Source organism: Melopsittacus undulatus, chromosome 3 (assembly GCF_012275295.1).
Source record: "Melopsittacus undulatus isolate bMelUnd1 chromosome 3, bMelUnd1.mat.Z, whole genome shotgun sequence".
NCBI classification, from domain to species: domain Eukaryota; kingdom Metazoa; phylum Chordata; class Aves; order Psittaciformes; family Psittaculidae; genus Melopsittacus; species Melopsittacus undulatus.
This window is the reverse complement of record NC_047529.1, coordinates 6,173,166-6,199,617: the sequence shown is the minus strand read 5'-3', so window position 1 is coordinate 6,199,617 and position 26,452 is coordinate 6,173,166. Positions and strand designations below refer to the sequence as shown.

Sequence of the window (26,452 nt, the reverse complement as noted above, 5' to 3'; positions counted from 1 at the left end):
AGCTGGTCAGAGCCTTGGGCAACATGGTCTAGGGTAAGGCATCCCTACCCTTGAGGACTTGATGATGTTAAGGTCCTTTCCAAACCTGTGCTGAACAGGACTTCATAGCTATTTATTTGTTAAAATAAGCGCAGCACAAGCCCCACTCCTTTACTCCTTCCCAACATTCTTAGTTTTACGTTCTTTCTACTCTCCCAATGCCACTAACACCTTGTAAGTGCACTATTCTGGCTTAAGCATCTGTGACCTTAACTGTGACAGAAGTGAGTGAAAGACAACTAATCCAGCTATGGTTACATATAGACATTTTATAGAGGAGCAAACTTCTATATGCTGAGATCATCAGAATCTTAGGAATGTAAAGAGACAACTTTCTCCTATTGACATGTATTTGTGGTAAACAAAGGAATTGATTGCATTTATAAGATTCATCCTTTCCTTTCGTTCCTGCCTGATGGTAAAAGTGTGGCCATATTTCAACCAATGGACCTATATATATTTTTAGCAGAAATCTTCTTTATCTAAATCACCAGAGGCAAATCAGCAGCTGACAAAATATAAGCATTATGAAACTGGGATGATGGCATTATTTGTAGAATGGGATTTTTAACTGAAGAAGGGAGACTTTTTTCAGCTCTGATGGACATCAGAAAAGATGTCACAGATCTCATTGTCTTTGAGAGTCTTCCTTATCACTGGTTATCCATGTTCTTTTATTTTTCAAATTAAAGAGCCTTATCTTTAAAGAAACTATGTTATTACCCACATAACAACCTGTCTGTCCTTCCTTCTGTTCATTATACCATACAGCATTTGAACCAAGTAGCAAGAAGGAAGGGAGCTTGCCAGCTCGAGGTTTTTGCCTCGTGCATACAGCCATTTGTGGTGAGGGCACTGCCATGTGTAAATGCAATACCGTAAGTAAAACAGTAAAGGCACAATAGATTATAGGCCTGAGGAAAAGCCCCATTACCTCAAGGAACTACTATCCAAACTGTATCTGAAAGGAGTTCAGGAGACCAAAATGTGTCTGAAAGAGGTTCAGGAGTCCATATGCACCTCCCATTAATGCCAACAGAGCTTTCATAATGGATAACCAAAAAGCAAATAAGGTTGGCCTTTCTGGGGCACTCTGAGTTACCCCTGAGGATGTCTTGTGCTTTGCAGACCAACAGCCACCCTCTTGGCTCAGGGCTCACTTCCTAACACATCCAGGGCAGCCCAGCCTTACCACTACCTCCTCTCTCCTCTACTTCATACTGTAGTCTCCATTGGGAGCTTGAACAATGAAAGTAGGAGTTAAAGGTGCAGAAAGCCCATGAGCTTTGAAAAACTTGCTTTCCTTCATTAGAGAAAAGGAAATAGCTGCAGGCACGTTATAAAAAGAAAGGACCTGCTTAGTTTTTAACTACCCTCATTCTCTGTCTATATATAGGTGGTAGACAGAGAGACACGTGAGTATGTAAAATGCAGCTGGCACAATATGAGGACACGGCGGAGTATCTTTCTAAATGCAGTTTAAATGGCAAAAAGGCCTGGAATTTAATTTTAAACCAATAAACCTTTTACAGATCTAAATTTTATCATTTCAGGGCTCTTTTATAAAGTCACAATGACAAAAAATTCCACTTCTATTAAACAGCTCATCTCCCTGAAGTGAAGCTGGACCATTGATCAGCCCAGAACCACTCCCAGGAACCTCTTGTATCACAGATGCTGTCCAGACAAGGGAGTGGATCTGGATCCTCCCTTCACTGGGCACAACTGGAAGATTAAATGGGAAGATCCCAGGGTCACATCTGTTGTTCATTACTGGTGAATATTTATACCAAAACCAATAAATCAGGAGCGACTGTTTAAGATGCATACTTACAATACACTTACAGCTGTACAAGTCAAATATTGAAAGCATCTGACATTTCTAGGCTAAGTAACAAATTACATTAGCCACAGGAATGCATAATAGCACCCCACGGATATGCAAAACTTATTCACTTGCTTTCAAAGGCCACTGCTGCTTTCTGATTCACACCTACAACTAATTCCTGGCTGCTACTCATTTCCCAGAACTCAGTAATACAAATCTGCAGAGGCCAAGGGCACACATGCACACTGGTGCAGGGTATGAGAACTCCTCATTATTCATTATAAGCTCACGAGGCTTATTTAGAAACCTCTCTTCTGAAGTTCATTTCAGCCTTCACAGGCTGATGAAAGCAAACCCAGCGCTCTCCCCCAGTGAAGATTACCCACACTGAGGCAAGGATTTAGCTGTACTAATACAAGAGCACAACTCCTATTCTCTATTTTTTCCTCCTTTCCTTTTTTGTTGACCAATCAATTCCACAACAGGCCCCACAGTGCCTCAAGGGCATCACTTCCAGCCACGGGATCAGCAGATTAACAGAGAGGCTGCAAAATCCTTTCCGCTCAAACTGTTTTAACTGAGGATCAAAACCTTTCTCTCTGAGTGGGGATTTTTATTTAGCTAGTTCTTGTTATTCGGTTTGCACACGCTTGTGGAGGAATTAAGGCCTGCAAGGGCATGTAAAATGGCCTGGTTTGGCTTCTGACCTTTTCCTTTCCATCTGTGTTTGGGAGAAGAAAGTTTTCCAGTTCTCAGTGGGAATGTTGCCCCTTCCTTGGCTCTTACGGTTGCATTGCTACTGGCTGAATCTCATCAACCCACAGGCAATGGCTTTGAAAGATCAGAATTAAAACGTTCTGCAAAAGCTCCTCCTTTTCCCTTCTGCAGTTCACATTCTTGTTAAGGGAGATGGATATATTGAAATAGGCTGTGAGACAGTGTGTAGGGGAAAGGCTCAGGAAAGACAAGAGCTGGGTGGGTTTACATGGGATTTACAGGGCTGAACAATAAAACATGGGATTAAATTTGATCGTGTAAGGAAAATAAACAGCGTTTGACTGATTCTTGTTCCCAGCAGCCTAGAGAGCAGGAAGTTGATGTGTTAACTATTTGCAACATAGAGGTATATGAGGTTCCTGTTGAAACCTTTGATTCACTGAGCTATGCAGGTACGACTGCTGCTGACAGCAAGGTCTGTTCACTGTTGTAGCAGTGTTTTTAGAGGAGATAATAGGACTAAAAAAAACCCAGAACAAAGCAGAAAAACAGAGTAACTTATAGTCAGCTAAGGCACAAAAGCACACCTGGAGCTACATAGATTGAAATCACTGAAACTTTTTCTGCCATCACTGGAAGCTACATGGAGTGACCTTGGCCCTTTAAGACCAGAGGCTTTATAAAGAGCCATGCCAAAATGAAGGAATAAAATATTCCTTGCAGTAGATGAATAGTGGCAGCCAATCTGACTCTTCTAAACGTTAAAATGATGCTTGTTTTACATCAGAAAACAGGGATTTGCCTTCCAAACCCTGCTTTCATCAAACTCTGATTTGTATAGTCACATCTGCATTCATCCACCTGAGCATAAATCACAGAATCACAGAACCATTCTGGGTTTCAGCTGACACAATCTGCATTTCCAGTCCTCTATATGAGAGCACAGCTTGTCCCAAGGACAAGTGACTATTGCAGTGCTGCTTTCAGAGCATTGCAGAGATGACTCACCCGCATTCAGCCCCCAGCAGACCATGAGCAAGAGGCACCATTGCTTATGTAGCTGCAGTATAACAAGGACCACAGGGTAAAGCCCGTGGTGAGACCAAGCTGGGGGTGTACAACTCATAACACTGAGCATATCTGGTCCCTGTGACACAGAGGAAATGCCTGAGTAAGAGAGATGCAGCAGATGCCCTCCCAGAAGGTATGTTCAGCAGTGGTAGATGGCTTCTGATGGTGTCCCCAATGGGGAGCTAGGAGTTGGTACCTTGTGAAGTGTGGTGAGCCACTGGAACAGGCATCCCAGAGAAGCTGTGGATGGGATCCCTTGGCAGTCTTCAAGGCCAGGTTGAAGGGGGCTTGGAGCAGCCTGGTTTAGTGGAAGGTGTCCCTGCTCATGGAACTAGATGATCTTCAAGGCCCCTTAGAACCAAACTACACTGTAATTCTATGATTAAGCCTGTGAGATCAGCTACAAAATAAGGAAACTCTACCCCGCAAGGTGCTTTTACACTTTAAAGTGGCAAGCCGTCAATGTTTAAGGCTGGATGTCTCAAGCAGATGGTGCACCCAAGGGTTTTGCTAGAGTTGTTCAGGAAACAGTAACTGTGTCTTTCCTCTGAGATTCATCAGTAGAGAGACATCTTTTCCTGGTTTGGTAGAAATGCTCTGGTCCTCCAATGTCAGCCAAAACCCCTTTATTTTTCCAGCTGGTTTTAGTTTGGAGAGCTCTCCCTTCACTTCTGTCCCTCCTGTAAGTTTCTGTTGAGGGTTTTTAGAAATGGGAATGTTTTGAAGATGAGAACAATACTTGCTAATGAAGTAATTTGTTAGTAAAATAAGTTCCTGTCAGGAATATTGACATGCTTTACTATATATTTAAAAACACTACTCCTGTAAATAAAGACAACAGGATGCTGCACGGACTTCATTTGAATGTAAGCCAATTTAAATCTAAAGCAATCACTGTTTTTTCTGTATTTTATGTAATCTAAATTCCTGGATAAAGAAACAACAAACCTTAATTCTTGACCTAAGAATAACATAGGAATAATTCTATGATACAGAATTTGTCTTCTGTAAGCACCATTGCCCAGTTCAGATATTTCAGCATCCACAGCACTGACACTCAGTAAGTGAATAAAAAGAGGGAGATGGCTCCTTCATGAAACCCCAGTGATATATACAGCAGAAAGCCCATGCCATGCACGAGATCTGGTAGAGCAGCTGCTGCCTTTACACTTAACCCAAGGGTAAATTGTAGACTACAGATTTAGATGTAGTTACCCTCTTAAGCTTTGAAAATGCATTTAAAGGGTACATCTTGAGGACATACAGGCTGGACCCATCTGGTAGACAAAAAGCCCCTTGTACAAGCAAATAAAAATACCCCAGTCATTGTTGAAGAAGAAAAGGAATATTGATGTCACTTAAATCAACTAATGGCTTAAGAGAGCTTTGTGACTATTTCAGCCGCTGTAAGCACAGTGACTGACAGATGAACTTCTGGCTGAAATGCCCCAGGCTTAGGCCAGATACAACGTAGGATGGGCAAAGACTGCAACACCTCAGTGGTCGAACCCCTCAGGCCCTCTGGTCTCCTCCCTCATGCGATGAAATAGCTAGTGAAAAAGCTGTGCTTCCAGGTGACCTTGAGCTGGAGAGAACAGGGGCAAGAGGTTTATTTAAGGAGCCTGCGGGAGGGGCAGGCTCTATTTTTAAAGGAAAATAATCCATTTTTGGGTTTATTACGCTTTGGACCTGGGTGGCTGCAGAGAAACAGGAGCACATTCCTCCTCAGAGGGATGTATTGCAAACCCATCATGAGCCTTCATGTTTTCTGCAGTACCTGCCTGTCCTCACTGAGCTCTTGTGCTCTGGAGTAGGCTCATCAGCAGTGGCATGCTCTTCCCCTGCTCCTACCTTTGTGGGTCCTTGCAGCAGGACCCACAAATCCCTCTTTGCCAGGATCCCTCTTTGCCCTCATCAACATCCCCTGGTTCCTGCAAACCAGAGGGCACTGCAGCCTCTGCAGTGAGTGACTCTGCTGCAAGTGCTGCTTCCAAAGATGCAGAAGAAGGAGGTTTTCTGGGCAGGAGTAGAGCAGGGAGGTCATGCTGCAGTATCCATCCCAGTATCTGAAGCAATGAAGCCCAGGATTTGCTGTCAGCTGCAGGATCCAGTGCTGGAGCCCTGCAGGAACCAAACTCAAGGGCATGTCCTGGGGGCAGAGGGTTTAGTGTGTGGCAGGCAAGGAGAGGGCTCAGGTTAAGCAGGTAGAGGGACCCTTAGTGAGGCTTTGTGCTCTGTCCCAGTGAAAGGAGGCTCAACAACAAGCTGACAAGTTATTTTCTTCCCTTTTCCCTACATTCCCCATTTCTCACCATGAGGCTGCCTTCAATCCAGGACATGCAGTAATGCAAGAGAGCAGAGTAACAAAACCCCCTAATCTTACCTCCCCAGGTTTCATTAGACATTCAACCAGGCCCTGGATGAACGCAGACCATCATCAGTGCCCAGCATTTAGCTGGCAGCAGTCTGTGGAATAAACTTAGCTTCCATCTGAAATTCAAGCAACCCAAAAATACAGGCCTGATTGCAAACTTTGTCCTGACATATGGACACAACTGTAGCTGTGGCTGAAACTGGAAAATGTGGAAAATTAATTCTAATTTAACTCTGTATTTAAGGAAAAAATGCCAGCTTGTGAGGAAGGGCTCTGCATGCCTTTTCTTCCCTGCTGGAAAGTGCCTTGGGCTGGGTGAACTAATCTATCGCTGGGCTCATTGAGGGATATAAAGGATATAAAGAAGGATATAAAACCTGTCTCTTCTAAGGACTCGGCCTATGAACCTGGAACAGATCACTCTCCTTAATGAAACACCACATAGGTCCTTCTCCTGTCCAGCTAAGGTGAGAAAGAAACTGCACCATTTTTCTTAGAGGAGTTCATCTCACTTGTACTGAAGCAATGAAGTCTTCCTTACGAACACAGTGGTATCAGGCTAATGTCCTAGTAGCAAATATTAACTGCCTTGACTACCTATAGATGTTTATTCATAATGAGTAGTCAATATCTATTCATTTTCAAGTATTGTTTCTTGAATGCAGAAGCTTCCACTGCTTATCATCGATATCCCACTTTGGTAAAAGAAATTTCTTTGCTACCGAAGCATGGCACTTCCTATGCTGCAGCATAACCTGATGAGTCCACTCAACCCAGTCATCTGTCTCCATAACCTTCTTTGCCATCTTCTTCTCAGGAGTACATAATATGCTCTGAGATGGAAAACAATAGATCAACCCATCAGTCCTCAGTTAGAAATTGATTAATGTCGGGAGTGATCATCCAGTAGGAAATTTGTCCCAGTTATTTTATGTGTCTAAGCCAACTTAGTGGAACTCTTTGTGACAGAGGAATCCTAGTTCTTTGGCAAGCTTTGCTGCTTCAAACCTCCTTCTGACTTACAACAGGAACAAGTATTAAAGAATATACCCCAAAGCTTAATGAGGTTTTTGTGTTTCCAGGATATTTCAATAGGCCTTCAGCTAAGCACTAATGCAAGCTCACAGTTAATACAGGCACAGCAAACGCGATGTTTTATGGCACAGATATGGAGAACAGAATAGAAGCCACATTTCTTCACCTCATTATGTCTCAGTGCAGCAATAAAATTCATATGAAAGCTCATTCCTAGAATTAATAAACACATTGAACTGCAGTGCTGGGAGCATTAGGTCAGGAGCAAATTAATGTCATTAAGCCAGCGAAGCTTGACTAGTTAAGGCATGTGCCATGTTTGAGCTGCTGAGAAGGCTCCTTCATTCCACTGCTGATTAGCACTTGCCCTTGATCAGCAGACGTAGTAATGGTAAGATGTGAAGATAACCTTTCAAGAAAGGCTGCCTCTTGAGCCAGCACGTGAAACTGTTAACAGAGCATTTAGTGGTCCCTGCCCAAACCAAATCCAGAACAAAATCATGTCCCTTATACCCATTTAAGAGTAAAAACAGTGAGTCACTCATTATACTCTTGTCTTCTCCCTACCTTGGGGTAGAGGTTTGACCACTAAGATTTACTGCCTCAGCTCTTCTGGACACAAAGACCACAACCATTTAGAAGTGGTATCAGTCACAGACTAAAGGTCTGTGGGCACATATCCTGAAGTTCATGGCATGAGTAACCACTCACAGAGACCCAGGAATGAAAATGGATACCTGTCCTCTGACCCTCAATAGTTATCCACTCCCAGGGTAAGCGCAATCTCTAAACATGGTCAATTCAAAAGCCAGATGGAAGGAGGTCACAAGAGCCTTTCAAGTATCCCCAAACATCACCTCCTAGTAAATGCCTTGGCAATCTCCTGTGACTGACAGGTAGCTTCAGACCCTTGGTGGTCCTATCCAGGGCCATTAAGGCCCAATGCTTATCAACTTGATTTCTTCTAAGAAACACTGAGGCTCACAAGCAGAGGAAGCACAAAACGTGTGGAAAGCCAAGGAAAGGAGAACTGTGTTAAGTTTTTCCAGCTGTTGTGATGGGTGATTTTGTCCCAAGAGATCCTAAGCAGGTGCCCAGGAGGGGCCAGTGTATGCCATGGTGTAAGTAAAGTGTAGAATTCAATAGGACACCAGTATTAAAATGGGATTTCTCCTGCCACCTAGGGTTTTCTTTAAAGGTACTTCTTTCTGTAGCACTGCACAGCATTTGCTATTCCAAACAATACAAGCTTCAAGGCCATACATTTTATGCTTCATGCTATTTCCAGAAGATAGAGGAATCTGCACTAGAAGCTGCCAACCACGGCCTCCATATTATCCCAGACATCTGATGCATCGTCTCCAGAAATGGCTCAGCCATAGGAAGCCCAATCAGGCTTCATCTGCTTCATCTCATCCAAAATTGAGATGTAAACATCTCCCACTTCCACTTCATTTCTGTCGCCAAAGTTAGGAGGCTAAAATGCTTTTTTACCATCTCCAAAGCACAAACAATAAAACTTCGTCCCCTTGTCTCTCCAATTCTGATTGTGTATCAGTATTTCTTGGCTCTGAAGTCTATAATCAGTCTAAATGTGTTAGGGGGTTTTGGACTAAACAACAGTACAAATGTCATTCATCAGTGTAGACTCTTTGGCAGGAGTTGAACTAAACTCATGCCAGACACACAGATAGGCACAAGTAAGCATAGAAACAGGAAAAAGTTTGTCATTTCATTAGAAATGTGCAGTATATTGATGTTATAATAAATAATGATCAAAAAGCTTACTAAGGAGAGAAAAATTCCTTGTTTCTTATATAAATGGAAACTTAGAAGAAAATCAAGAAAGTGCTAGTATTTCTTTCTAATAATTAATATCATCCTTTTCAAAGCTTTGGCAAAAATGATTCCTTTTCTTTCTGTTAGCAAATCACAGGTCCGTTTTCACTGCCGAGGGATCTGACCATCTTATCACACATTCTGTAGTCAAGCTGCTACTAAAATAAATGCAATAGGTTGTGTTTCTTCTGGATGGAAGTACTTCTCTCTTTGATATTGGGCTAGGTAGAAAATGGATAATATTCCTTATTTAAAATACTGGTTTTCCCCCAATATCTCACACTCTAAGCTTTCAGATTTTACCACATAATTAAAATATCCTCAGATGAGAAACACTAAGTAGTTTAAGCTGTAATGGAGTTGTTTATACAGAGTGAGGTGGTTAAATTCTGCAATAAATTAATTTCAATAGCATTGATTAAACAATGTTTCTCTGTTCTTTGCTAGTCTGATTTATTAAACTGTTTGTCTCTCAGAAGCCCATAGTTAACACCTATACCAGGATATGAGCTCCATCCCTGGTGGTGTTCAAGGCCAGGCTGGATGAAGCCTTGGGTGACATGGTTTAGTGTGAGGTGTCCCTGCCCATAGAAGGGGGGTTGGAACTGGATGATCTTAAGGTCCTTTCTATGATTCTATGAATCAATAGGACACAGCAACAGCACAGGTGAATAAACATTACTGATAGTTTACTCAAAATTCTAAGTCATCACAAGCAATAATAATTGTACCCACTACAACAAATATTTACACTTTTGGATACATAGAACTGGCAATATTGGTTTTAACAGTGACAATAAACCCTTGCAACTCTTCAATTTCTCTTTTTTATTGAGTACTACAGAACCTCGTCCTGTGACAACTTATATCCCTAGTTCATTGTTAACCTCTATAAAGTTAATTCTTCACATGGTTGTACAATGTGTTTCCCATGAAAATGCACTTGTCCTTTGCTTTTTCATGAGTTTTAGGCAGAAAACTTCAAGTTAGAGCTGTTTGCAGTAATAGCCACCTAAGCTGTCATCTGACCTAGAAGTGGAACTTCTTGAATCACAAGCACAAGGCTTAATTTCCTGTGACATCTGCAGCTGCATCTGGACATTTCCCTTTGGTCCATCTGTATTTGGCAGTCCTGCAGTGTGTGTAATTTGCTCAAAGCACACCAGATTGCTGCTGAACCTTAAGAGCCCACATTCATGCATCTTCTCTTCCTTAGAAGAGAGACAGGTCTTGGCAAGTTCTGTTAAGTAATTTTAAATAGTGGATCATGTCTGTCTCTCAGCTCAAATCCCTGGCTTGAGATGGGCACTTTTTTGACCCCGTGCATCTTGTTTGCTGTGTCTCATCTCAGAGTGCCCATCTGTGAAAATGAGATGGTCACCTAAGCCACCAAACCTTCTTACACCTCACTAGTTCAAATCCAGTTTTACGGCTCTGCCCAGGATCACAATAGCACAGAAAGGGATTTTCTAGAATTCAGGTTGGATGCTCTCATTCCATCATTCCCTGCAGCTTGCTTGGATTTTTTCATGTAACTGTATCATACTATATTGCTATATGTTCCCCTATTTTTCTCATGTCAGACAAGAATAGCCTGTCGCCTTCCTCTAGGAGACCTTTTAACAACGTTAAAGCAGCTATGAGGAACGTTATAATCCAGACAAGCTAAATCACTGTCCTAGATTTTTTCTTTGCTCAATGTGATTCTCTGTGGGCTGTATCTCTTGTGACTGTTGCTAGTTGACAGCTGCTATTTCTGCAGAGGTGAACATGATAGCTCAGCTGAGAAAATGTGACCAGCATTTATCCAGCTGCAATTCTGCATTTTAATAGCATCCTCCTGATGCCTCAAAACAATACTATTCCGTATGCCTCTGTTAAGATTCTTATGTAAAATCTTGTGGACAAAAATTGCTGGAAATAATGCTCGCCAAAGCATCACTTTTTGAAATGTTTAGCTAAAAATATTCATAAAGGGGAAATTCTGGATTTGAAACACAAGCTTTTCACTCTTCCCACTTCTGTATCCTTTCCACACTCAGTGAGGGAGCAGAAAGCCCTCTGTACAAGAGGGAAAGAATGCAGCATAAGTGGAGCTTTAATGTGTGTGGTGAGCAGTCTGAAGACCTAGATAATTCTTTTCAAAGGAAAGACTGATGAAACGATTGCAGATGATAAAGCCAAGAAAAATAAAAATTTGGGATGAGCATTCCCAAAAATACAGAAAAATTATGGGGATTTTGCTATATAATTGATTTGCTGCAAGTTGTTCTCTTGCTTCATTGAGAGAATCTCAGCCATGTGATTACTATGGTGGTGATGGGCCACTTTTCTCAGCCTTGTCTCTGCTTTGGACTTGAACTAATTCAGTAGAGGTGAGTCAGTTCTGCTCTGCCATGTTGGAGAGAAGATCCAGCCAAGTTCTCCTTTAGATGTATGATGATTCATAGCAAAATTCCTACTGCACTTGACTGATCTTATAGCATAGGCTATGTTCCTGCCTGGCATAAACCACTGTATGTTTGCATATACGTAACTTTTGCCTAGTTTCTCACTTAGTCAGTTCAATTATTATTAACCCAGAGACTGAGACAGAGGTTGTGCTGTTGGCTGCTTGTGGCATTTCCTTAGGGCACGAGAAATGGTGTTCAATGCTTCCTGAGCCTCCATCCTGCATTGTACGCTCCAGTTGCACGCCGCATTGCCCTTGGAAAGGAGGGGCAGCTCCACAGCTTGTCTTCTGCATAATGCATCTATGCATTATTGAAGTGTTTGCACTTAAGACGTTCGCTTTCTGCATAGGCTCCCTTGTTACTGTGTCCAGAGAGTTAAAAAGTGCTTAATTACTGCCAAACAGCCCTTCCTCTTCCTATTGAAGTGTGGTTTTCAGTCAGTTGCTGTTAGGATCTCCATATGGTGCCTATCAGGTTTGCTCTTCTGATTGCCATGGTGCCGTACTGATTAACCTCAGCTAAGCATCTGGGACTAAATACTCAGTTAAATGGGAAGTATCCAGCCATTGAAACAACTTTCTTTTCTTTTGTACCGGTTATTGCAGCTCTAGTATCTATTTTTCTGGTTATTTCAGCTCTGTAGGATAATATGTCAGTTGGAGATGGGTTATATCTGCTGGTAGGATGGCAGGTTCTCAGCCATCCTGTTGCTAATGGAATCATAGAATCAACAAAGTCAGAAAAGACCTTTGAGATCATCAAGTCAAACTGTTACCCCAGGACTGCCAAGACCATCACTAAACCATATCACTGAGGGCCTCATCTACACAGTTTTTGAACGCTTCCAGGGACGGTGATTCCACCACTTCCCCATTTCAATACCTGATTACCTTCTCTGTGAAGAATTCTTTCTTAATATCCAGTCAAAACCTCCCCTGGCACAGCTTTAGGCTCTTATCTCTTATCCTATCACTTGTTACTTGGGAGAAGAGACCAATCTCCACCTCACCACAACCTCCTCTCATGTAGAGAGCACTAAGGTCCCACCTTGAGCCTTCCACAAGCTAAACAACCCCAGTTCCCTCGGCCATTCCTCATCAGTCTTGTTCTCCAGACCCCTCACCAGCTTTGTTGCCCTTCTCTGGACCCACTCCATGGGTGTTAATAATCTCCATGAGTGTTTCTGGCTCATACCTATAGGCTTTTAAGTGTCAGGACATCCCTAGTCCAAGGGCTGGCTTAAAAGACTGCAAAAATGTTCCTGCTTAGGTTTTGGGGATGTCCCATCTTTGCTGAGGAATTGGTATTTGAAGATTTTTCTATAATCCCTCCTCATTTTTTTTTTCCTTGCCCTATTCAAAATCACCAAAAGTGTTTTTTTACTTTCTCTTTACCCACTGAAAGTGGGGATTAGATGGAAAGAGACATTTTTCCTACCTAAGTGAAACATAACTGAATTTTGGAGGGTTGTTTTAGTACCTATATTTAAAGAATTGCTTTCTTAATGTAAAAATGTCATTTTTCAGTAAAAATACTCTTAAAACTGGAGTTTTTCTGACAAATCTCCCCGTTGTTTGGAAGCCAGACAGGTCAGTGTTGACCCAGTTAGTGCTGTCCCAGCTCCACAGCCTTTGGTGGGTTGACCCAGGCTGAATGCCAGCTGCCCACCAAAGCTGCTCTATCACTCGCCTTCTCAGCTGGACAGGGGGGAGAAAATATAATGAAAGACTCTTGGGTTGAGATAAAGATGGGGAGATCGCTCAGCAATTACTGTCATGGGCAAAACTGACTTGACTTGGGAGGTTACTTTAAGTAATCAAATCAGAGTAGGGTAATGAGAAAATAAACCCAAATCTTCAAACACCTTCTATTCACCCTCTCTTCTTCTTGGGCTTAACTTTACACCTGATTTTAGGTATCTCCTCTCCCACCGCAGTGCAGGGATATGGGGAATGGGGGTTGAGGTCAGTTCATCACTGTCTCTGCTGCTCCTTCCTCCTCAGGAGAGGACTCCTCACACTCTTCTCCAGCACCAGTTCCCTCCCACAGCAGACAGTCCTCCATGGACTTCTCTAATGTGAGTCCTTCCCATGGGCTGCAGGTGGAGATCTGCTCCACCATGGACCTCCATGGGCTGCAGGGGCACAGCTGCCTCACCATGGGCTGCACCACAGACTGAAGGGAATCTCTGCTCCAGCACCTGAAACACCTCCTCCTTCACTGACCTTGGTGTCTGCAGAGCTGTTCCTCTTACCCATTCCCACTTCTCTCCAGTTGCAGTTGCACAGGAGCATTTCCCCCTTCTTAAATATGTTATCCCAGAGGCACCACCATTGTTGATGGGACTGTCCTTGAGCAACAGAGGGTCTGTCTTGGAGCCAGCTGGCATTTGCTCTATTGGACATGGGGGAAGCTTCTAGCAACTTCTCACAAAAGCCACCCTGAAGCCCCCTGCTGTTACCAGAACCTTGACACACAAACCACATTTGACAGCTCTGGTGAGCTCCTCTATCCTGGCAGTAGCTTGTGCTGCTGGACAGTTTGTCCTTGTCCTGAGCAAAGCAGTAAACTATGAGAGATGGTTTTCAAAAGGACTGTGACTTTTCTCCTTTCTCTCCCTCTCTCTGTCCCATAAAAGCATTCATCTGAGCAACTGCTTACAAGCACAAGCACACTGTTCACAGATCCCACCTCGCAGTGGGATCTCATCACTTCTGGTGATACCCTTTTTATAGTCTATCACTTTCATTCTGTCTCATGTCTTCAGCTGTGAGGCAGTAATTTAACCCCCCATCTGGTGCTATTAATTTGCACTGATAACTTCATGTCTCTTCTAAATTAGGCTTCTATTTCTAACACACTTGAAAAGTGTGCTTTTTTTAGGCTTTCTTGCTAAAAGAAAAAATACTGGGCTCTACCTTGTGATAGCGCAAGCACTGGTTTGCAGCGCTGCAGAGCAAGTGCGTGCCTCAAATACCGCAGTGAGTAGATAGCAGTTGCTGGCATTTTGCTCAGCTATTTGAAACACTGACTATAGGGGAACCAGCTCTCACAAATGCTGCCGTCCTGGTGTCTGAGGGTCTGTATAAACACATATAAGACTTCAGTATGGGGAAACTCTGGCTGGTTCTTAATTTCCTCCTTTTCTGCCATGGGTTGGTTCATCAGTTCCCTCTTTTCTATTAATTTGCTGCAACCCTTAAGAGTAGCGTAGCTCGAGTACATGAAGAACACGTACTGCCTGCATGTTCTCCAGTCATCACAGAATCATAGAACCAACTAGGTTGGAAAAGATGATCAAGTCCAACCATTACCCATGCACAGCCAAGGCTAACACTAAACCCATGTCACTGAGAGCCTCATCTACATCATTTGTGAACACTTGCAGGGATGGTGACTCCAGCCCTGCCCTGGGCAGCCTGTTCCAATGCCTGAGCACCCTCTGGGGAAAGAATTGTTCCTAACACCCAATCTAAACCTTCCTTGGTGCAACTTGAGGCCATTTTCTCTTGTCCTGTCACTTGTTACTTGGGAGCAGAGATCAGCCCCATCCTGGCTCCATCCTCCTGTCAGGCAGCTGTAGAGATCTTGTAGAAACAAGGTCCCCCTCTGAGCTGCCCCTAGACACCATGCCAAGTTGTAGGCCTGCATGTGAGTGCCACCCTTCTGTTTCCCTCCCCAGGGTCTGCTTTTCCCCTGTCTGGCAGCAGGACAGAGGAGGAGGAGGAAGACAACCTGCAGCCAGGTCTTTGGCTTCCCTGTCTTTGCCTTGGGTTTTTGGTTGGTTTAAGTTTTGTTTTGTTTTGTTTGTTTGCTCCTTTAATTTTCTTTTCATTCTCCTTGTAATTTTCTTCTCATTTTTATTCTCTTGTCCCCTTCTTCAGCCTTATTGGCACAGTGGATCATTGGTTATGACACAAGTAACTCACCTAAGCCCAGGATTTGACCTACCATGTTTGACAAGAGTGGAGAGCCTGGTTAAATTTTAACATGTCTCACTTCTCTACTATGGGAAGCAGATTGACTTGAGGAATAGGCTACAGGTATGAATGGAAGAGCTCTTTGTCTGGAGAACAGCTGAGCGTACAACACATCTCTTGGACATATCACCACAGAAACAAGCTAGACCACAAAAAAGAAGGGATAGAAACTTAAACCTGTAAACAGCTCTGGAGCCTCACTTCTGTGCTTGAAGGTCTAACCTCCAGCACCATGGAGTATGTCCTGGCCATTGGATAAGTGTTTTATGTCTTCACTTCTCAGGCTGGGGAAAGGTTTAAGTTTTGTGGGTAATCTTCAAAGTGCAAGAAAAGGTTTTCTGGGGGCAAGGAAAGAACAGAAATGTGAAGGTATCCTGACTGGGAAAGAAAGGAACTCTCAAGAATATGAATGTTAAAGAGGAAAGCAAGTGCTACTCCATAAAGGAACAGGGGTAACCGTGGGAAAACCACAGCTACTGCAGACGAGTAGCAGAGCTGCTCATCAATCTAAGGGGCAGTTTAATAACTTTGCAGATAAATGGTTGCATCCACAGTAAAAATAAGTACTGGATTTCAATTAAATTGACACATTCTCCACCAGGGACAATTTCTGAAATCAGAGCTGGATCATTTTACTGCTAGAGAAGCAGAAATATGGAGAAGTCCTATCTTCTATGGGATGTTCTGTTCTATAGTGGGTTCAGCTGTTGGTGGGTAACCTCTTCTGGCCTTGCACTTAGTAAACCAGTTAAAGGGGAGGGAAGCACTGGGATCCTTGCAGCTGGGGGTGTTTATGTAGTACCCAGGAGTCAAGGGATATCTCCTCTTCTCCACCTGCATTGTCCCTGTCTTTACACTCTTTCTCTGTCCCTTTGTGTTCTTGGTGTCCCACTGCCTCTAATGCCTTCTTTGTCCATACCATCACACTGAGGCCCCTGTCCTGAATGGGGCTGAAAGGAATCTTTCCTTCCATCTCCCTCTCTTGGGAACATGGTTTCCCTCAAAGCATCTGGGGAATGAGAACAGAAAGCTGAGGCTGGGTAAGGTGAGGTGGGGTTGGGAGGAGACCCCAAAAGAAGCAAAAAGGCAGCATAGTCGCTGAGATCTTCAGAGGATGAGAGGTGCTGCTAACCTCTCCTGACCCATGCTACTATCTATCAGCCTGTTTAATACTGTAACGTTAAGTGCCCTGGGCACTAATCTGGGAATTGGGTATTACGGTAGCTAACATTTTTCTTTGTGATGTCAACCTGCTAGAAATGTACACCAGTTCTTGTTTACGAGGCTTAGAAAATGATCTCCATTACCTAAAAGTTGCTCCAGGAGAAGCAATTTTGTACTATTTAGAAAAGTTAATTAAGAAAAAGGCAACTAGGATGCAATGATTTTAAAATGCCTTGCTAATACTGACTACCTGAGGCCTGCAGATGGCCCTACTGTTGCGTTATGAAAGTGGTCTAGAGCATTTTCAATTATACTCAGTGCATTCCTGGTGCCTCGAGGGTTTTTTCCACTGTCTCTTTCTTGATGTGCTCATCTCTAAAATGAACTGAACTGACAGGCCCCCACCACAGCAAAGAGCCAACCAGGCCTTTTTTATCCCTCCTCCTCCCTTTTTGTTACAGAGGAAAAACCTCTTAGGAAAATCAGACTCGAAGAGACTTGCTGCCTTATCAGATCTAGTCTCTTGTGGCCACCAACAGCTACGTCATATAATCCCCTTTATGAATTCACCAAGCGCCATCTTAAAACCCCTGCTTCTCTTCTTGGTATAATAAAAGCCATCTATTTTCAGGAATTGCAAAACCAGGCACTATATCCCAAGAACATGTTTTTAATGTCAAAAAACCCATGGAAAATCCCCCAAAAGGCTGGGCAAGCAATACATCTCTCCATACATCTCTCCATACAGCTGAGCAAATAAAACAAATGCTTCTCTGGGGAGAACGGCTGTTAGGAGTCAGCAGTGAATTCCAGTTTAATTGGGTTTGCATAGCTTAGTTTGTTTCTTGAGGGCTTTTCACGTGCTCAAATGTCACTTAGGTGAATACTCTCCAGAAAATCAAATATTTGGCTAAAATACTCATATATTCACAAATGTATTGGGGTTGTATATTCAGCTGTCATGTTACCAGTCTGGAACCGGTGCTGCTCAAGAGATAGGGCTCAGGCCCACTCTCCCTCTGCAGCTTAATGCAGCTCCGGCAAAACCCACAGCTCTGGCAGACTCCTTGTCTTGTGTTATGCCTGGCCATGAAAGCATGATCAAATGTGTGAATGTTTCATCTACCTTCTGGTCTCAGATCGTTTTCTTCCTTGCTGTTGTGAATGTAATACTAATAATCTGGGTTTATATAATACGCCTTCCACCCAAGCCCTTTACAAACCTAAAGGGAACAGTTACGTGTAACCTCCCATTGGATGCAAAGCAAATGATAATCATCTCTGTTGGGAGAATGTTGCATTTTTGGGGTATCCTTTTTTAGGCCACCAAGCCCAGGCAGTGGAGACTGCAATGTCCCTGATATACATAAAAACATCTTTCCAAAGGCACAGGATACTTGTACTATGTGAAGCTAAGGAAAGCAAACTAGAAGTTGTTACAGTCTTAGTTCTTTCTTCTATGGATGGAGGTAATTGAGGCTTTTGACATAGGTTACATTTATTTATTTACTTGCATCTGAATCCAGATACTCTGGGTGCAACCCCTGTGCTTTAATCACTAACCCACAGTATGTGAAGCTAAAATGACTGTTACTGAACATCTCTCACCCAATAAACTGTAATAGCTTTCTTACTCTTTCCTGCAAGAACAAATTATTCCTGAGAGATGTCTGTGTCTAATAAATAAAGAACAGAGATTTCTCTCGTAACAATAGCAGTCACCCACAGGGTCAGTGCTGTTCAGCACAGGCAGCCCTGAGCTCAGAGAGGTATGTGTCCATGTGGGCACACACAGTACAGAGATCTACCAGGCTGGATGGCTGGGTCAAACAGCAATCCCCTGATGCATGCAGAAATGCAAGCTGGTCTAAAGCCTTTGGAGGTAAATGGTGAGGTATCCAAGGATGTAAATGAAGACCAGACTAAACCAAAATACACTAATGCAGGGGAGAGAGAAAGAAAACTTGCATTTTAAGCATGGAGAAGCTAATTTTAGTACCTTTTCTTTCAAAAGATGCTTAAATATGCACAGAAGACTTTTATTCCTGTTCTAAAAAAAATCAGTGAATGGTAACACTATTTTGACAGATCAGCTCTTGTGAAGAAGTATACTTTTGTTTCGTGACGTGTTTTAGAGTAGCTGGAGGAAATACATTTACCTCTGTAGGGCAGATCAATGAGCTGGCACCTGCACAGCTCCACTGTGAGCTATAATTTCCAGGAGAGGGGAAGGATCTAAAGGAGCAGTTGGGATAATTTCCAGCTATCTGGGTTATATGAAAGAATAATACAGTAAAAAAATAAAGAATAATAAAATACTGTTTCTGGCACGGCTGTGTTGCAATCCAGAAACAGGATTCCTCTTCAGGTGGAAAGTAATTAGAGCAGGTAAATGCATCATGACAAAGACGTAATGTGATTGGAGCCTTTGGTTTTCAAGCCACTCCACACTAGTCTCTTGGTCTATTTGACAGGCTAATGACTGTGAAAGCCTTTGGAGATTTACTGCCTGGGATTTATAGGGGTACACGACTGAGCAAATACGGGAAATGGAAGTGATCCTTATAAAATTACAAACATGCCCTCCCAGGCACTCTGCAGTGCCTTCATATACACACCTCCCTATTCTTTGTTAGCTTTTGAGTAAGATATAGCAAATCTTACAGTAATTTCCAAAATCACATACCTGAAACATCCTTTTGTAATGTCTAGAATATAAATTTTCATTGTTAGCACTGACACGGATTGTGATAACTACCATTTTGCTCATGGATTCTACCAGGAAACTCTGGCACAATAATTTTGTCATATTAAAAATGACAGTATTTACAGTCATTAAAAATGACCATAATTCTAGTAAAAATGTATAAGAACAGTTCCCCCCTTTCTGTTCTAGAAATGTGTATAGTGAGAGTTGACTTTGTCCTTTTATACTTCTCTGCCTATAATCAGTCTGAGTAGTCAAACATTCAAAATACTTCCTTAAAAAGCTTGGTGGAAGAAGCAACATTTTCCTGTGGAAAATCTTATTTTTGGAATACAGGAAAACTTCCCACTACTTCCAAATTTGGAAGAAAAATCAATGGCCTCTGCCAGGAAATGCAGTCTGTGAAATCAAAGTGCACCTGGAAGTGCAGGTTTCATTTTGTTCTGCATTCGTTTGTACAGTTCCGACTTTTTCTGCGCACCAATGTGCCTCTAAGGAAAACTCAGCTGTGTCCTGGGCTTTACACCATCTAAAAAGTTCTGCTGGTGTTATGTACCAGCAGAGAGCAGCAGAACCCAACCTGAAATGCAGCCATAACGTGCGGTAGTCCTCCTCCGCTGCTTCATCATCGCTTTCTGTCACCATTTCCCAGGCAGACCAACTGCGTGGACCTGGGCTGTGCGAATCTGTGACACTGAAACCAGGCTGGTAAAAAATAGCGTTGGGGAAGGGGGATGTTTCAACTTCCGTTTATAGAAAAACCTGATTCTTCAGCAAGCAAACCTGTTTCTCTTTTAAAAATGATGAGCCCCAGCTCTGGAGCTTCTCAGCATGTAGTGTAGCACAGCACTCAGTTATGCAAATCACACCAATTGACAATGTGGCTCAGGAATAAGTTAAATCCCATGTAAAGAGCGAAATAGAGCATCCTTAACTATTAAAATAAACAGATAGAAGATAAATAGATGATAGAGAGATAGATAGATGATAGATAGATAGAGAGATAGATAGATAGATAGAGTCCTTTTCTTTTCAATAGCCAGACAGAACACAGATTGGTCAGCATTAACTTTCAGCTTTCAAAGCCAAGAACAGCCATGATTAATTACTTAGTATTTCCTTTTTCCTTGTCCTTGTATTAAAATTCAGCCTTCTCCAGTGGGTCACATAAGAGACTATATCTCTCATTATTAAAAAACAAAGGTTATAATGCAATGATTGAATACTCTTTAGAATCACAGCGTGCCAGTATATTTCAGAGGCAACATGTACGCAGCACTTGTTTCCCTTTGAAAAACCTAAACTGCTGAATGTTCTCTGGGTTACAAGTCCCACAAAATTATATGCATGGTTTCCTCTTGGACTGCAGAGCCGATCAACTCACACCCATTGCTGGGAATAGAAAGCTTTCAATTTCTAGCAGCACACAGCCCAACTGGTGAGCTTATTCAGAGCCTCATGCGAAGTCTACCTCAGCAGTGGAAGCATTTTCCTTGATTTCAACTGTCTTTAGATTAGACTCCATGGAATAATCAGAATCAGAAAGCCACACTCATCACCCTTCACATCATGGTCCTAAACCTTTGCCCAAGTTTGTGTTTCTTTTATTATGGTGCTTTTTAGCAGTAGTCAGAAGAGGAATGCAGGTGAGCATGAAGATGAGGAACCAGCAAGTGAAAGCAATGAAAGATGTAAAGGCAAAGCTAAATTTCCTTCTCAACTAAGAGCGTGAGAAGTCTCTCAGCATCAGACATAGGGCCAACATAAACCAGGAAAAAATGGTTTTGAGCCAATGAAATTGACTTGTCTTTGTGTTTGGTGGAAAGTCCTAGAAAATTCAGTGGGATGTGGGACAGCATATTGAAAACTGTGATCTGATGAGAGGCAGATTTTTCTGGTGGGTGTGTGTATCTAAGTAGTTGTGGAGGGAGTAATAAAAGGGTGGCAGACAAGAACTAGGAATATAACTTGTGTGTTTTGGAGAAATGCTCATTGCAATACGATGCAGCAAGCTAAATCTGCAAGGGCAGTAGGGAAGAAAGCCAAAGCTTATTGAAGCTAAGGGTAAAGATATCATTAAGGCTCAAAAACAGCGAACTAAAAAGAAATAAACTATTATTTGACAACTGATGGCCTTGACAAACTGTATCCAGCACTCCCAGAGGTAGATATGTGAGCCCTTGTGCCTGCTCCAAAGTGCAGTTCCCCAGAGGTAAGAGGTAATCGCGATCTTCCTGAGATCTGCATCCTGCTGCAGCTCTCGAGCAATGCATCATTCTTCTCTCTCTTAGATGCTCTCAAATGCTTGAATAAGTCTATTGTTACTGAGTGCTTGGCACTCACCCAGCCCAAAGGTGACTGCATTGGCAGTGCTGGATGAAACTTCACAGCGAGGAAAACGCACTCTTCCCAATGAACGCTGCACAGTCAATCTATATTTGTTGTGGTTTTATCTGACCTATAACCCTAGAAATCTCTGAAATATGTGTGTACAAGTATGTGCTGAGGAAAGTACTGAGCTTATATTATAAAGATTTATGGCAGAGATTCAGGAAAAAAATATAAGAAAAGAGTAGTTGTGTGACAAGCCAAGGCAAAGGTAAATCAGTGCCTTCTTTTCCTTGGCTTCCCTACATTCCTGAGAGAAGAAATCATTAATGAGGTAAGCCCTACTCTGTGCCGTACACTTCCCATTTATCCCTGGGGGTTGCTACATATGTCGAAGCTGTAGCCTTGCTGCACATAAACATGATAATTGCTGAAGTTGTTCATGCAGATAGGAAAGTACTTGATTTTGTTACTATGCTGGGTTAAGGCAGCACAAGCAGTAGGTAGAGACTATGTTTTATTTGCCTTAGCACTTTAATCTTGCTGTTTATTGCCATATCTAAAGCATATAGAGACAAACGAAAAGCTTTCCATTGACTCAAAAAGCAGCTCCCACCTCTAGTGCAGTAAATAGGCAGATTGGAGCTGTGTCTCATTAGATGTATTTTGAAGGTTCGGTAAGGATTGGATTTTGCTGTTATTTCTTTCACTGCCCCCATGAGCTCAATGGACACAGAGCCTGGTCCTGAGTGCTCTTGGAAATGCCACTTTAATTTTCTATCTAGTTTAGAAAGAAAGTTAAGCTGTATTTACATTTACTGGGGGGTTGCTGCTTAGCTGCATTTTGTTTCATAACAGCCTGAGTTTCTGCAACTCTTTACTTCAGAGGCAGCCTCGAGCTCTTGCTTTTGCAAATCAGACCTGCTTGCATCTTCGGTTTGGCCACCTCTGTTGTCTTTTTGGCACTCATCCTAGCTACCACACTCTTCAGTGGCCACCTTCTGCCCGACCCTTGTTGCCCTACGCCGTAGCAACAGAAAACCACTACTGCTTTTTCCTAGCCTGGCACCTATGACCGTGATGCAGGGATATGCAGTGAGATGGGATCAAGTCACTTCCCCAGCTATGCCCCAGAGGCACTCATCTCCAGCTGGTCTCATACCTTCCCTTGCCACCCCCAGGGACGGCAGCCCTGCACCGTCCTCTTGTTGCCACGGTCGATGGGAGAGTGGCTCCATGCCCGGAGCTAGGATGGGGTGGGTGATGCGGGACAGTCATGTCCTTGCGGATGCTGCAGCCAGGGCTGGAAACAACCAGGTGCAGACTGTGGGGCTGCTCCGCCACCCCCGGGCTGCGCCGCAGACCAGCACCCTCTTTTCTTCCCCCCCCCCCCTTTTCAGCTGGGATCGAAACCAGCAGCAATTATTCAAGCCAAGCACGTAAATCTGGCAGATCCCGCGGCCCGGGTTTGACGCAGCTTAGCGGTGCCATGTCCGGACGCGCAGCCCGATCCCCTCTTCTCCCAGTGTTTATTTACGCCGCAGAGAAGTTATCAACTTCACCAGCCATGAGCCGCGCCTAGGGACTGCGGGAGATCGGGGTGCGGGGGGCAGAAACGACGACCGGGGTATGGAGGACGGACTGCCAGCGAGGGGAGGTCAGCCGGGGCCGAGAGTGCGGGCGGCTCTGCCGGGGCAGCCCGGGCTGCGTGTTACATAAGGATCCAGGCTCTGCATCGCTCCGCACCGCAGTTGCAGAGGGCGGGGGGGCGGCGGAACAGGACAGGGCTCAGCTCCCCCCATCTCATGGCTTGAGATACCGGAGCACGCACGCCCGGTGCTGCCGAAGGGGCAGCGGCTCTGCTGTACCCCAAGCGGAAGGGCTCGGAGCGCCCCGAGCTCGGAGCCTCCGCGGCGAGGGGAAGCCCCGGGGGGCTGCGCTGGTCCCTGCGGGCAATGCTCGGTCGCGGAGCGACCCCTTGGGTTGGACGTTATGTAACGAGCGCCTCATTTCCCTCTCCAGGGCAGGAGAGAGGCCAGAGTGCTTAATGTGCCGATTCATGTCGGGATCTGAAGCTATTTGCCCGTTTGTTTTGATCGCACCCCGAGCTGCCGCGGGACCTCGTACAACCACAACTGCTTCTGCCTGCGGGCTGTCCCGGAACGAGCCAGCACAGCGGCTCTCCCTCCGGGAACGGAGCATCCCATGCTCTATAGCGGGGCTCGGGCAGCCGGGGACGGGGGGACGCGGAGCCGCAGGGGGCTGCAGCACGTCCACGGCCCCGGAGGGGGGGGGCACGGCGCTGTCCGCGGTGCTGAACCCCGCCCCGCACTGTCCGCGGTGCTTATCCAGCCCCCCCTCGGCCGCCGCCGCCTCTGTCCGCGGTGCTGAAGCGCCGCAGCAGCCCGGCGCGGCCAGGGCGCTGCAGTGCGCCGGGCGGCTGCAGCCCGGTCCGGCCGAGCAGGGCAGAGCGGCCGCAGAGCCTTCCTCTGGCTCCCGGGATGAATGGAGCTGGGCTCCCTTCTCCTCCGACCTTCCCCTGGCTTTCCTTCTCCTTCGGCCTCGGGCAACCCGCAAGCGAGCTTGGCACGGCGGAGAGGCAGAGCTCAGCTCCCACCCCTGGCTGCGGCCGGCGATGAGGCTGTCCACGAGATTACTCCTTTCTCCCTGCTTCCCTCCGTCCCCGCAGCAGCCAAGGGGCCGCAGACAAAAAGCCGGCCAGGTCCCTCTCTAAATATATCCTTTTTTCCGTTTCATTTTCGTTAATATCCCCCCTCCCCGCTGCGCAGCCAGTCCCCCCCCGTCCCCCCCCCCCCCATAGTATCCCACCCGTACCTCGGCTTGTGGAGCTCTACGCTGTGTCGCGGCTGCGAGGTCGGTGGATCGGTGCCGCAGATGGGAGGCAAGGACAGCCGCTGCTGACCTCCCCGGGTCTCCTTCTTCAATGGATCGGGAGCCGTGCCCTCATCAAAGATGGCCGTCCGCTCCTACGTCAGCAGCTTTTAATAGCCCTCCCCAGCGGGGGGGGGTGAGGGAGGCGGGAGCTGGAGGGGAACGGAGAGGGGCCGGGCGGGCTTGAGTCATCGCCGCCGCCGCCGCACCGCTCCGCGCATCGCGCACCGCCGCCGGGGCCGCCCCTCTGCCGGCTCCCTCGGTGCGGAGCAGGGCGCAGGGGCTGGGGGCTGAGAGCGGCTGCGGGTGAACAGCCTGGGGAGGGGGAAGTGGTCCTCCTGCAGCAGCGATTCCCTCCGCCAAAGGGGTGGTCCGAAGAGGGTATCCCTCTGAAGTCCCTGGTACTCCATATATGGCCAATCTACGTGGGCTTCTATTTTTATGTGTGATTTCTTCATTCTCTCCCTCTTTTTATTTCGCAGAACACGTTGCCAGGGGTCTGGGTGTGTTAATCTGATTATTCCCCCTCTCCTCCCTCCCCCTAAGTGAGAGCAGCCAAGCACAAGGAAATCCACGGTTAAGGACATGTGTTGTAACTGATCATTTGAGGGATGGGCTCGAAAACCAGAGCGAGGGAGAAATTCAAAACAAACAAAAGCCCGAGCACGTACACACAGCAGTGAGCACATCCCACTGCTGCTGAGGAGGGAAACGGCACCTCTGTTCCAGGAAAGAGCCCGGCTTATTTATAATGGATTAATTAAAATATTCATTCAGAGCGTACCTAATTTGGAACAAATGGAGCTGTCTCCTGTGTGATTTCCAACGAGGAGAAATTCCTTTCATTTCATACAAAATGTATTTTTGTCAAATTTATCTCTTAATGGGGATTTTAATGAGAGTTGGGGATTGCATCTGGAATGCAACGCTCTTTCATAACCTCAGTCATCCCTTCCTTTTCATTCCACAAGCCTTCGTGCATTCATTTATGGAACCATCCAGACCTACAGACAAGTGGCGATGTCTCCCTCTACCCTGTCTGCGCCTCTCTTGTGAGCAATAACTGAGCACTGGCTACGTTTAACTCTGACACCGCACGTATAGGCTTTTCTAAATAGTCTGCAGATGACACAGAGTCAAAACATCAGTCCCACATTAGCAGTAATTCTACTCTCATCGTATTCCTCCCCCCTTTTTGCCATGGCAAGGAAAACCGGAAGAGAGGGAAGACTATGCAGCTGTATTTTGGAGCCTGTTCATCTCGTGTTATGGTTGTATGGGGGTGTGGGAGGGAAGGGGAGGGGAGAGAAGGCGCGGGGGAGAAGAAGAGAGAACTGCGGGTGATTCCTCCTCCCCTGCTCTGTAGTTCCCCACAGAAAACGTGACTGTAGATCGTGCTTTGTGATTCTCACCCTCTCCTACAAGAATATGTCCTTCAGTTTCATTTGGAAGGAAGCAGCCAAAAGTTTGCTAAATATACGACAAAGGAATTCTCAGGCGAGGGGGGGCTCCCTGCTGCATTAGAGTGTCTAATGAGCTGTGCACATGAAAACCGCAAGGAAGGAGAGATCCTGTCAGGTTTAAGGGCTTTAAATACAGACTCACAGAGTAAGATTAACACTGTGCAGACACCCCTCACCCCCTAGGTGAGGGATCTGGAACAGCAGTCTGATTAGGAAACAGATTGAGCATCATAAACGGCAGTCTGGGAAAGCAAACCTTCCCTGGGCAGCTCATGCAGGGGTTAACAGTAGCCAGCACTTCAGTTAGGTATGCACTGCAGATGGCAAGAGGAATCCCATAGTGAGTCTCGGTCTGAAAGCCAGGCTGTCCGTGCGCACGCAGTGTGCTGTGCGAGTTCCTAGCACACATTGAAGTTAAAGACATTTTCAGTCAGACGGCTTGTCTGGTTTGAAATGAAGTATGGTTTCCAAGAGAGCAATGCTAGTACTTATTTATAATTCATATTAACGGTGGATAAGGGAAGCAAAAGAGAAATTATAAACTGTTGTTTTGACTAAGCCA

General features: G+C 44.9%; 1 protein-coding gene across 1 annotated transcript in view; it reads right to left on the bottom strand.

Annotated features, from left to right (window-relative positions):
• SNAP25 (synaptosome associated protein 25) overlaps window positions 1-24,662 on the bottom strand; it is a 67,324-nt gene extending 42,662 nt beyond the window's left edge. The window contains exon 1 of the mRNA XM_034060658.1: window positions 24,371-24,662. The gene's annotated coding sequence lies outside the window, so the exon portion shown is untranslated. The remainder of the gene's footprint in view (window positions 1-24,370) is intronic.
• Window positions 24,663-26,452: the final 1,790 nt, after the last annotated feature.